Raw genomic sequence first — 12066 nt, 5'->3', positions numbered from 1 at the left:
CTACGAAGTACAAAAACAAGTGATTTTTTTTTTTTTACATCCTCACCCTGCCACAACCACTACAGTCACATATAGAGTATACCATAGTGGAAGGCAAACAGGACAACTTCAGCATTCTCATTTAAAAAGGGGTGGGTTGGAGGAGAGGAGACATCGTATAGTTACTAGTTCATAGCAATTCTAAATCCCACTGAGCAGATGTTGAATGGGCCCTATCTCTGCCAAAGGTAACATTCCTTGATTAGTTCTCACTTCTCATTCCTGGAAAATGCTCTATAGTCAAATAATTTCTATGGCAACTGGCTCTGACTTTTGGAAAAGTCCTCTTTGTTTATTACTTTTCTTGACCACATCTAATGAGGATATTAGAGGACATATCCTCTTGGAAGGCAGAGCAGCTTTTTAGCTTGCTTCCTGCGCACGAAGGTTAGCACTTCAAGAGTAATTTTTTTTAGGTCTCAAATAATGTTTTTAGTATTGTTTCATATCTTCCCAGACAGTACAACTCAGAAGAATGACTTCTATTTGATTCTAGTAGGATGCAGATACCAATAACCAAGACTACCTTTCTTTTAGAGGCATGCCTCGTTCTCTGGACTTACTAAATACTTTGAGCTTATGAAGCTTTGTGGTGAGAACTATACTTTTAGCTTTAATTCCCTGAGCCATATTGTAAAACTCAGGGGAATTGCTAGGCATGATATTAACCTATTTTTTTCAGGTTTTAACAATGGTTGTGATAAGTAAAATCTCTGATTTCATCCTCACCAGCAAGGCTGAGTTCTATCACCCTTTAAGTTTTTGTCACTCAAGGAACGTCTCAATTTTTTATTTTGCCTTTTTAATCAGCCTTATAACCCTTCAAGTTTCTTCTCAATTTTCATTCTCTTTTTGCAAATTCATAAGGCTCTTCTGTGATTATGGAACCTTTTCAAATGGAGCAAACAGCACCAATTTATGGTACTATGTTCTTTTTTTCTAAACTCTTCACTACGACTAATAAGTTCATTGGATATATTATCTGCCTGTGGAGTTATTACAGGTGATGCTTTCTATCAAATATCATGTCATTGAAAAACACGGTTCACAATATTTCCAGGCTTTAATATTATTTCCCTCATTCTCTGTTCCCCAGCCTTTAAGGCAGTATCACATAGTTTAGATATTTTGTTATGAGGTCACTCCATTTCTAGGAGCTAATTTCTGCACTGATGAAAATAGGCTACCTAACAACATGGGTAGCAAGTCTTTCCACTCACAGAGATTCATACTACGTGTCCATCAAGGGTTGGTTGGGAGCTCTATTCAACATCAACACCATCCTACTTAATAGTTCAGGCTGCTGATCCTTATGGTAAGAGGAAGAAATAACTGGTCTGACTTCACTTGGGTGGAGAAATGTAACCCTACCATGTGTCTGACAAAAGAAAACAGCCTAATGTTTTCATAGCCTCTTGTGTCCAGGTTCTTTTCCCAACTAATTAAAGGGATTGTGTCTCTCCTCTGTTGAAAAGAATGAGTGAAGGAAGAGAGGTGTGGAGAGCTATGCTAATAGAGAGCCTTCCACATGAAAGGACACTCCAGTCCTGGGAAAGAAGATTCTTGGCTGGGCGCAGTGGCTCACACCTGTAATCCCTACACTTTAGGAGGCCAAGGCAGGTGGATAGCCTAAGACCAGTAGATTGAGACCAGCCTGACCAACATGGTGAAACCCCATCTCTACTAAAAATACAAAAATTGGCTGTGAGTGGTAGCGGGCACCTATAATCCCAGCTACTTGGGAGGCTGAGGCAGGAGAATTGCTTGAACCCAGGAGGCAGAGGTTGCAGTGAGTCTAGATGGCTCCACTGCACTCCAGCCTAGGTGACAGAGTGAGACTCCACCTCGGAGAAAAAAAAAAAAAAAAAGTAAGATTTTTCCCCAAACAATTCAACTATTTGTTCTTTTAACACATTAATCTTAACCATTAACCTCATGGCTGACTCAAGTCGTGGCCATTCCTCTCTCCAAGATCAGTGTTTTGTTGCTGTTTTGTTAACGTTTATTTTAAATTTGGGGCAGATGTGCAGGTTTCTTATGTAAGTAAGTTGCAAGTCATGAAGGTTTAGTGTGCAGATTGTCACTGAGGTAATAAGCTTAGTACCTGATAAGTAGTTTTTTGATCCTGACCCTCCTCCCATCCTCCACCTGATGTCTGCTGATCCCGTCTTTGTGTCCATGTGTACTGAGTGTTTAGCTCCTACTTATAAGTGAGAATATGCAGTATTTATTTTTCTGTTCCTACATTTGTTCACTTAGGATAATGGCCTCCAGCTTCATCTATGTTGCTGCAGAGGACACGATCTTGGTTTTCTTTGTGGCTGCATAGTATTCTATGGTATATATGTACCACATTTTCTGTATCCAATTTACTGTTATAGGCATTTAGGTTGATTCTATGTCTTTGCTATTGTGAATAGTGATGAACATATGCGTGCATGTGTCTTTATGGTAAAACGACTTAAAGGTATATACCCAATATTGGGATTGCTGGGTCAAATGGTAGTTCTCTTTTAAGTTGAGAAATTCATCACACTGCTTTCCACAATGGCTGGACTAATTTACACTCCCACCAACAGTGTAGAAGTAAGTATTCCTTTTTTTCCTCAACCTTGCCAGCATCTGTTATTTTTTTACATGTTATTAAGAGCCATTCTGACTCGTGTGAGATGGTGTCTCCCTGTGGCTTCAATTTGTATTTTTCTAATACTTAGTAATGTTGAGCTTATTTTTATTTGCTTCTTGGTCACGTGTACGTCTTATTTTGACAAGTGTCTGTTCATGTTTTTTGCCCACTTTTAAATGGAGGTGTTTATTTTTTGTTTGTTAATTTGTTTAAGTTCCTTAAAGACTCTGGATATTAGACCTTTGTCAGATGCATAGTTTGCAAGTATTTTTTCTCTCATTTTGTAGGTTGTGTGTTTACTCTGTTGACAGTTTCTTTTGCTGTACAGAACCTGTCCTTCTTTGTCTTTTTTGAGAAGATCAGTGTTTTATCAGGAGACAAGTGCTCCCAGTTTCATAAAACTACCCTGCAACATAAAGCAAATACAAATCTTTTAAGTGTTCTCCTGGGGCTGTTGATATGCAGGGTAGATTTTTCCCTTAAGCTCCTAAGTAGTTCACAAAAATCAATTATTAAATTAACAACAGACCCACAGCTGAAAACTTGACCTCTATTTTATTTGATATTCCCAAATTATGTCAAATTTTATTGACCAATGAAGCCCATCAGAGATGGGACAGTTATTTTAGGTGTCTTCCTTTTTTCATTCAGCGTATTCAAATTTTAATTCCTCCTTTGAGCACCAGAGCATTGTCAATCCAGTGACATATTGAGGGTGGACACTGTATGGTAACAGATTTAAATATTGCTAGCGAATAGCCATGCTGTTAGTTTAAATTCTATGTACTTAACTTACAGAGATCATTCTTGAGACCACGTGAACAAGCCATTTTAATCCACGTGAACTGCCCACAATATGCATTTCTCTAAAATGCAGAAAGCAACTTGGGACATAGTGTCTAGGACCATGTGCCTAGGCCTGGCATTAAAATTCACAAAAGCAGAGAGAAGCATATAGTTAACTTCCATTCATCAATTTCCTTGCATCCACAAGTATAAACTTTTTTAAAAATCTAGTTGGATCAATTCCTGCCCTTATGCTGATACTGTTCCTGTTTATTTGAAAAAAAAACAAAAAAAAAAACAAAAAAAAACACCTTGTTATTTCACTTACAAACACTCCAGTTTGCATTAACAATTTAAAGCAAGAACCTCACCAGTATTTTGTAGACGTCAGCTGCTTTGCAGTTTAAAAGCATCAAACATTGCTTTTCCTCCAAAGCTAAAAAGACCAGTAAAACTCTCTTTTCTGTCTAATCGAAAACCTGAGCCGGCTTATAAGGCCTCTGTGAGCAGCAGAGATGAGCAGAGACCCCACTTCCCACAAAACCTTGCTGTAGCCCCCAGGTGGCCTGCACATGCAAATGGCCCAGCCTTTGCTGATACAGTCAGGGCCCGCTGGTGTTTGGATAATGCTCTTAAGGCCTGAAGCCAGCATTTTGGCTAAGGTCTGGACTCTGAAATCTTTGCTAGAGCCCAATCCCCTTGCTGAAGCTTGCTCACTGTTTTGTATGGCCCAAATCTTTGCTAAGACCATCAGCCTTCTGAGGTCTGTGCCACTGCTGAGGCCTTTGTTCAAGAAGAGCAAGGCCTGCACGTCATCAACTGAATACTCAATTTGTTTTAATGAAGCATCTCCAAAGTTCAACTTCCCCGCTCAAGGCACATAAGAAGCCTCAATTACTTCTCCTATGTTCTGGCCTTCCACACTTTATTCATTGTCTCTTTTTCAAACTCATTAATTCATGCAGCAGATGTTGGGGTGTTTTGATAGTCTCAGTAAATAGCATCTCTCTTGTCTGCCTAAGTTCTGAACTAACTTGGAAGTAAAACAAATGGAGTGAGAATAGGGGGGCTGGGGGAAGGATAAAATCCTGCCTTTACTGAATAAGCTGATATTGAAGAATGTTGTACATACACACACACACACACACACACACACACACACAGCCAACAGTGCTCCCTGAAACTAGACAGAAATATCCAGTCTCAGGCTCTCAGACATCTCCCCACCTAGAGGCAGGTCCCTATAAAATAGACAATACGAAGGAGCAAAAGATAATGCATAATCTATGTGAGCAAAGCTGCTTCCAAGAATAAGGAATTAGCAAGAAGCTGGGCTACTTAGGCCTCATCTATCTTTCCAAACACAATAATCTGATTAAGCTACTGCTCTTGAAAAAAAGTACATGAAGAACCAAGAGTGTTATAATAATGAAGCTCCCTTCACATAGAAGAAAATTTTAGACAGGAGAAAGAGCTCATACCACTGTAATGGTTTTATTTGCATGTGTGTATCATGCCTGACTGTGGACAAGCTGACGTGAACATCAGTGAAAATTCCCAGGTTTTGCCACATAGACACAAGCAAAATAAGGTTTCTCAATGAGCGGCAAAGATAAGGAAAAGGAGATTGAACAACTTTGGTACAGCAGGAATTTTCCAGCCCTGTTACCAGGACATTAGGCCTGGGGGATGTGGCTGACCTCGTGGCAAACTTATTGTCTTACTTACTAGAAATTGTGTTTGGGCATTGAGACAGCTCTTCTGCACAGGGGAAGATAAAACTCAAGATGCTTTCTGAAGGGGTGGGTTGCCCCTCCACACCTGTGGGTGTTTCTCATTAGGTGGAACGAGAGACTTAGAAAATAAAAAGACACGGAGACAAAGTATAGAGAAAGAAATAAGGGGGCCCAGGGGACTAGCGTTCAGCATATGGAGGATCCTGCCAGCCTCTGAGTTCCCTTAGTATTTATTGATCATTCTTGGGTGTTTCTCTGAGAGGGGGATGTGGCAAGGTCATAGGATAATAGTGGAGAGAAGTTCAGCAGATAAACATGTGAACAAAGGTCTCTGCATCATAGACAAGGTTAAGAATTAAGTGCTGTGCTTTAGATATGCATACACATAAACATCTCAATACCTTACAGAGGAGTATTGCTGCCCGCATGTCCCACCTCCAGCCCTAAGATGGTTTTCCCCTATCTTGGTAGATGGAAGATACAATCGGGTTTTATAGGGAGACATTCCATTGCCCAGGGATGGGCAGGAGACAGATGCCTTCCTCTTGTCTCAACTGCAAAGAGGCGTTCCTTCCTCTTGTACTAATCCTCCTCAACACAGACCCTTTACGGGTGTCGGGCTGGGGGACGGTCAGGGTCAGGTCTTTCCCTTCCCACGAGGCCATATTTCAGACTATCACATGGGGAAAAACCTTGGACAATATCTGGCTTTTCTAGGCAGAGGTCCCTGCGGCCTTCCGCAGTGTTTGTGTCCCTGGGTACCTGAGATTAGGGAGTGGTGATGACTCTTAACGAGCATGCTGCCTTCAAGCATCTGTTTAACAAAGCACATCTTGCACAGCCCTTAATCCATTTAACCCTGAGTTGACACAGCCCATGTTTCAGAGAGCACGGGGTTGGGGGTAAGGTTATAGATTAACAGCATCTCAAGGCAGAAGAATTTCTCTTAGTACAGAACAAAATGGAGTCTCCTATGTCTACTTCTTTCTACACAGACACAGTAACAATCTGATCTGGCTTTCTTTTCCCCATACTTTCTTGGAGGGCTTCCCAGGTGTGGCAGATTCTGAAGTTGCTGACTATTTTCATGGTTCCACCTGGAATAAGTGTTCATAAAGAATAAAAGGTGTCACCTGAGAAACAGGCTTGTATTAGGTATATTCTTTGCCTATGCTGTTTTCATATCATTTTTCTATTGTGGCAAAATATATATAAAACTTACCATTTTAACCATGGCTAAGTGTCCGATTCAGTGGCACTAAATATTTTCGCAGTGTTATGTAGTCATCACTAGTATCTATTTCCAGAACCCGTGACTTTCTTCATGTTTAATAATCCTGTGCATTAAACTGAGCGAAGTCTATTATTTTCAGGTCCAGTATCTTCAGACCCAATCTCAGTGTTCTTGGATTTGGGAGTAAGAAATCAGCATCATGATCATCATCATACTCATTGTCACCCAAGGTCATCCCATAAATGACAGAACTGGGTTTAGCATGGAGACCTTATGATTCTTAATCTCCTGTCTCTCCACAGCTCCTTTCTTACTATGGTGATTGTTATGTTGCTTGCAACAGATGCTTTAAATTCAATTGTGAGGGAAGTAATTCGAAGGTCTGACCAATTGCTTTAGTACCTGAAGCACTTTTTAAGTAAATATTCCTTTATGAGAATAATATTGAGGAAGGAAGGAAAGACAAAAGGGACTTAAATCATTAGTCTCCTGGTTTTTATCTAAGGAAGTAATACATTTAAATAGTGAATACTAAAGAAAATGACATTCCAGGAAGAAATACTAGGCAACTTTCATGTAAAGACAGAATATTTTGTAAAATATTCTGTGTGTAATAACAGAATATTTTATCCACTGCTTCTTGGTGTCTGTCTGTGAGCATGTTGCTATCAAATCCAGATGTGTGTATTTGCACCTGGGCATCAGTGCTGAGAAGAACTTCACTATATTTAGTTCAGCAGAGCAGGCATGCCTTCCAACTCTTCCACGGGTTTCATGGCTCTACTTCTGTTTTTATTGCTTCTAGTATCTTTTCTCATTCCCTTCCACCTAAACTCTAAGATTTCATGATAGCCTGAAAAAGGAGATAAAGACTCATACAGTCTGTAAATCTACTGTAAAAAAAAAATATGAAAAATTGTATTTCAATATTTCAGACAAATCAATGAGTTTAATGCAAATATGAACACTTCATTCTGCATCACTTTAAAAGATTCATTTTATTTTTAAAAAATTACAAATAGCTGAGCACAGTGGCTCATGTCTGTAATCCCAGCACTTCGGGAGGCCAAGGCAGGCGAATTACTTGAGGTCAGGAGTTCAAGACCAGCCTGGCCAACATGGTGAAACCCCGTCTCTACTAAAAATACAAAAATTAGCCAGGTATGGTGATGGGCACCTGTAATCCTGGCTACTCTGGAAGTTGAGGCATGAGAATCTCTTGAACCCGGGAGGCGGAGGCTGCAGTTAGCCGAGATGGCACCACTGCACTCCAGCCTACGTGACAGAGTGAGATTCCATCTCAGAAAAAAAAAAAAAAATTACAAATAGAAAAGTTTACCCTTTTTGGCATAGAGTTCCATGAGTTCTTACACACTTGTAACCACCACCACTGATAGAATGGCCAGCATTGGAAACACTTCAAGAAGACTTCATACTGCTCCTCTGCATCAGATCCCCCCGCAGCTCTTCACCCTAACTACTGACTTCCTCTTTCTTTCTATATTTTGCCTTTTCCTGAAGGAATGTGACTTACTTTCCATAAAAATAACAGGGAGTTTTAAATTAGTAAAATTTTTATTAAATTAGTAAAATTTTTATTTTATTTTGCTTCACTAAAAGGGTGACATTGTTCACCAAATGTCACCAAAAAAACTATAAAATATTTGATTCAATAATGAATAGGTGATATTTTGGTCAGATACAAAATCTAGTTTTCTGTGTTTATTCCATGTATACTAAGTAAAAAAAGAAACCCACAACATAATTAAAGATATTGGAATGGATACAAGCTTTTTGAGTCACTGACAGTTAATTTTGAATATTTGCTTTGAAATAGGCCTTGAAATTTGAAGTAATTTTTTTCATGAAGTCTAATCTCAGGATCCTGTCAGATGACAATACCATAAGCATTTGCTTTCAAAAGGAGAATTTTGAATGTTTCAATTTGGGAAGAAACTGTAGACAGAGATTTCTACTATATCATGGGCATATTTTTTTTCCTTAATAACTAAATAAAAACATCAAAAAACTTAACTCAATTATTTCCACAATAATTAATTCAGTCTTATTAAATCCCTATATTGCCTTAAAGTTAAAAACTTGCTTTCTTTTGCCTGTAAAGTGACTGATTCATAATTTAAAATCTGAATATATTATCACTTGACTAAGCCACCTGAAATAAAACTACTGAGCTATCAAAATTAATAATAAATATTTGAAATCTCTTAATTTTTCAGTTTACATGTAACCAACATTCCCTAAATGGTCAGTATAGCAAAACTGTGGAATGTTTCTTCAAACAACATGATAAAACTACTAATTCTTAATAGCTAAAACTCAATCTAATCCCAATGCTTAGTGTTCGTGCCCATGCTGAATAGACATCAGGAAGTAGTATCATCAACCACCACATTTCTTTGTGAGTAAAGCAGCATTTATTCCCTAGCAGCACGTATCACACAGAGCAGGTACATACCTACACAGTCTCTGCTCAGCCTAATGAAATGGTAGGAGCCTACATCATGGTTTACAAAATAATGAGAAAGTAAACCAAAACTATTTTCCCTTATAGTTTGTACTATCAATGATAAAAAGGACATAGTTGTTGAGCATCTCTTTTATAGGTGTATCACTTAAGGCATCATACTGATTCATCTTTTGTACTTTAATTTATCTAAATATAAGGTCAACTGTCTGCTCTGTTGGCAGAAATTCACAAACCAGTAATTGGATTTCTATACTATATGACATTGCTATTATGTAATATCCATTATTGTCACTTGAAATGGAATTTTAGGGATAAGGTGCAGAGCATGATGTTTGTTAATAACTTTCAGGTGATATTACAATCTTCTCTGTTTCAATGTGAGTTAAATCTCATTGTAGTTACAAAGAGAGCAATTTTGAATGATGCTTCGGGGCCATAATTTTTACTTGAAAGCACTGTTTTTCACTTGTTAAAGAGAAACTAATTTGGATTACTAGAGTTGTTACTTTGATTTGTTCGAAAATAACACAAAAGACTCAGTAAATTCTATGCTACCATTTGACAAAATTTCTTAATAGTGAACACACCAGTCTGAATTTTAAAATATCTGTTTTTATACTTTCAATTTTACCTCTTTTTTCCAATTACATATCATACTCAGAGACTCATTTATCTCAGTACATAAAAAATTATGTACATAAAAACCCTGTGTATATAAAACCCTTAGTACATAAAACCTTGTGTTTGCACTGGAATTTTCTTCAATATTCATTCTAATGTTATTTTTGAAGCTGTAATGTTTTCATTAAAATTACTACTTTACTACCTCTGTATTTCCACCATCCATTGATTTATTTGTATGAATTGAGGATATAAGAAATACAAAAGTAGCAAATAAGAGATCTTTTGCAAATATACATAGCACACACATTATATGGAATTATTATGGAGGAAGAAAATTTTGTGGACTGTGAGCTGAGTGTTCTTGCCTTCTATTATTGTATAACAAATTACCCCTGATAAAATGAAACAACCTCTTAATTTTATTTCACAATTTTGTGGGTCAGGAATCAAGAAGGGATGCTGGACACAATGGCTTATGTTTGTAATCCCAGCACTTTGGGAGGCCGAGGTGGGCGGATCACTTGAGGTCAGGAGTTCAAGACCAGTCTGGCCAACATGGAGAATCCCCATCTCCACTAAAAATACAAAAATTAGCCAGATGTGGTGGCACCTGCCTGTAGTCCCAGCTACTTGAGAATCACTCTCCTGAGGCAGGAGAATCACTTGAACCAGGAGGCAGAGGTTGCAGTGAGCCAAGATGGCGCCACTGCACTCCAGTCTGGGTAACAGAGTGAGACTCCACCTCAAAAAATAAAATAAATAAAATGAAATCAAATCAAATAAAAGAAGGGTTGGAGAACTTTTTAGTTCTACACGATGTTGACAGAGGTACCTGACTATTCAGCTGGCAGAATATGAGCTTGATCTGGAAGGTCCAAGACAACTTGACACTCATGGCTGGGTTTTTGTTAAGGATAGCCGTCAGGCTGGGCTCAGCCAGAACTGTCTATCAGAGAGTTTATAAATGGCCTCTACAGACAGCAGTCTTAGGGACATCATAGTGTCACATGGTGGATGGCTCAGGACTTCCAGAGAAAGCATTTTTAGACATAGGAAGTGGAAGCTGATGGTCTCTTAAGGCCTAGACCCAGAAGCTAGCTCCATATTCTGTTGGTCAAAGTATTCACTAAGGCCAGTCCTGGTTGGAGAGAAGAGGAATTAGAGTCCACTTCTCAATGAGAAGGGTAACAAAGAATTTGTGGTTGCCTTTAATCTACCACACCAAGGCTACGTGATGGACACAATCCAGCTGTACATGAGCAATTTTCCATAATGACAATTATTACGAACACTGCAAGTCTCTCCTGTAATGCTCATAGCTAATTGTGCATTTCATGTGTGTATGATGCATGTAGCTAAGTTATTTAAGTTCATTTTCTTCTAAAACTAAAAAACCTTGTGTGGTTGGATAAAACACCAGGGACCAGGATACATTTCTTGTAGCACTTAGATAAAAATGTCTAACATGCCCCTAGGAGTATTGAATTTTTTCATGACACATTTGTGGTCTCTAACACTAAGAGAAATGGTATAGTAAGTCATTTACCTAGGTTGTCAACCTATGACATGTGAATTACAAACAATATAAAATTATCTTTATTTTGTATGATGTTCAGCAGTTTGCAAGGTACTTTTATGTATGTTATTGTATTTGCATTTTACAATAGCCTTGTGAAATAGGAGGACTGTAATTATCATTTTCTTTCAATAGATTGATGCTTGACAGTTCAGAAGGAATAAACAATTTCCACAAACTCACAGTAGAGGCAAAGTTAACTTTCATTAGTATTCATTTAGTATTAATTCATTCAAAATTTATTGTACATCAACTATGCGCTAGGCTTTATACAAACAACTGCAAATATGGCACAAGAAAAAGGATTCTAAGTTCCCTGCCCTCCGATAGCTTATTGTCTAGGATGATGCTGTTTTTCTTCAAATTTAATTCATGTTTTAATATCATAATTTTTGTCACATCTGGATACCACCTACACTACTGATGTAATATTTTTAATCAACTCACAAAGGTTCAATACTTAAATGAACTTAGCCTTACCTTATAGAATATTCCTTTTAAACAAAGGTCTATTTATTATTTATTACAATAATGAACTCTTCAGATACGTGTGTGTGCATATCTAGATATATATACTTACATATACACATACACATGCACACACACACACACACACACAAACACACCCCACCACCACCACCAAAAAACAATCATTTCCTATAACACCAGAAGTATACATATAACACCCTGGAAAATGCCAGGCTGGTGGTTTTTATGCTTTTAATATAGCATTATTACCTAGGTCTTAAATAGCACATATGTATAGAAGACAATGAAATGCTGCTCTATTTTAGAGATCTTTCAACTCTATGACCAAAAGCCAGCACAATAATACATTTGGAAATATGCTCCCCCAAATTTACTTTTCAGAACTGTTTCTGAACGGTTTTATTCTGAGCAGTTGCACAATATCTACCATTTATCTGAATGGTAAACTCAAGCTACTGCCTACCTATG

At 38.0% G+C, this 12066-nt stretch overlaps 1 long non-coding RNA gene across 3 annotated transcripts in view; it reads right to left on the bottom strand.

Moving 5' to 3' along the window:
* The window catches only part of LOC129491498 (uncharacterized), a 70366-nt gene that overhangs the window by 47509 nt on the left and 10791 nt on the right, over positions 1 to 12066 (bottom strand). Inside the window, exon 3 of one of the 3 annotated variants that reach the window (XR_008660565.2) lies at positions 5744 to 6284. The exons of the other annotated variants lie outside the window; for them this stretch is intronic. This is a non-coding gene — a long non-coding RNA (uncharacterized lncRNA). Of the gene's footprint in view, positions 1 to 5743; positions 6285 to 12066 lie in introns of those variants that run through there. 3 annotated transcript variants of the gene reach the window in all.

This window comes from Symphalangus syndactylus, chromosome 10 (assembly GCF_028878055.3).
Source record: "Symphalangus syndactylus isolate Jambi chromosome 10, NHGRI_mSymSyn1-v2.1_pri, whole genome shotgun sequence".
NCBI lineage: Eukaryota > Metazoa > Chordata > Mammalia > Primates > Hylobatidae > Symphalangus > Symphalangus syndactylus.
This window is presented reverse-complemented; position numbering and strand designations above follow the sequence as displayed.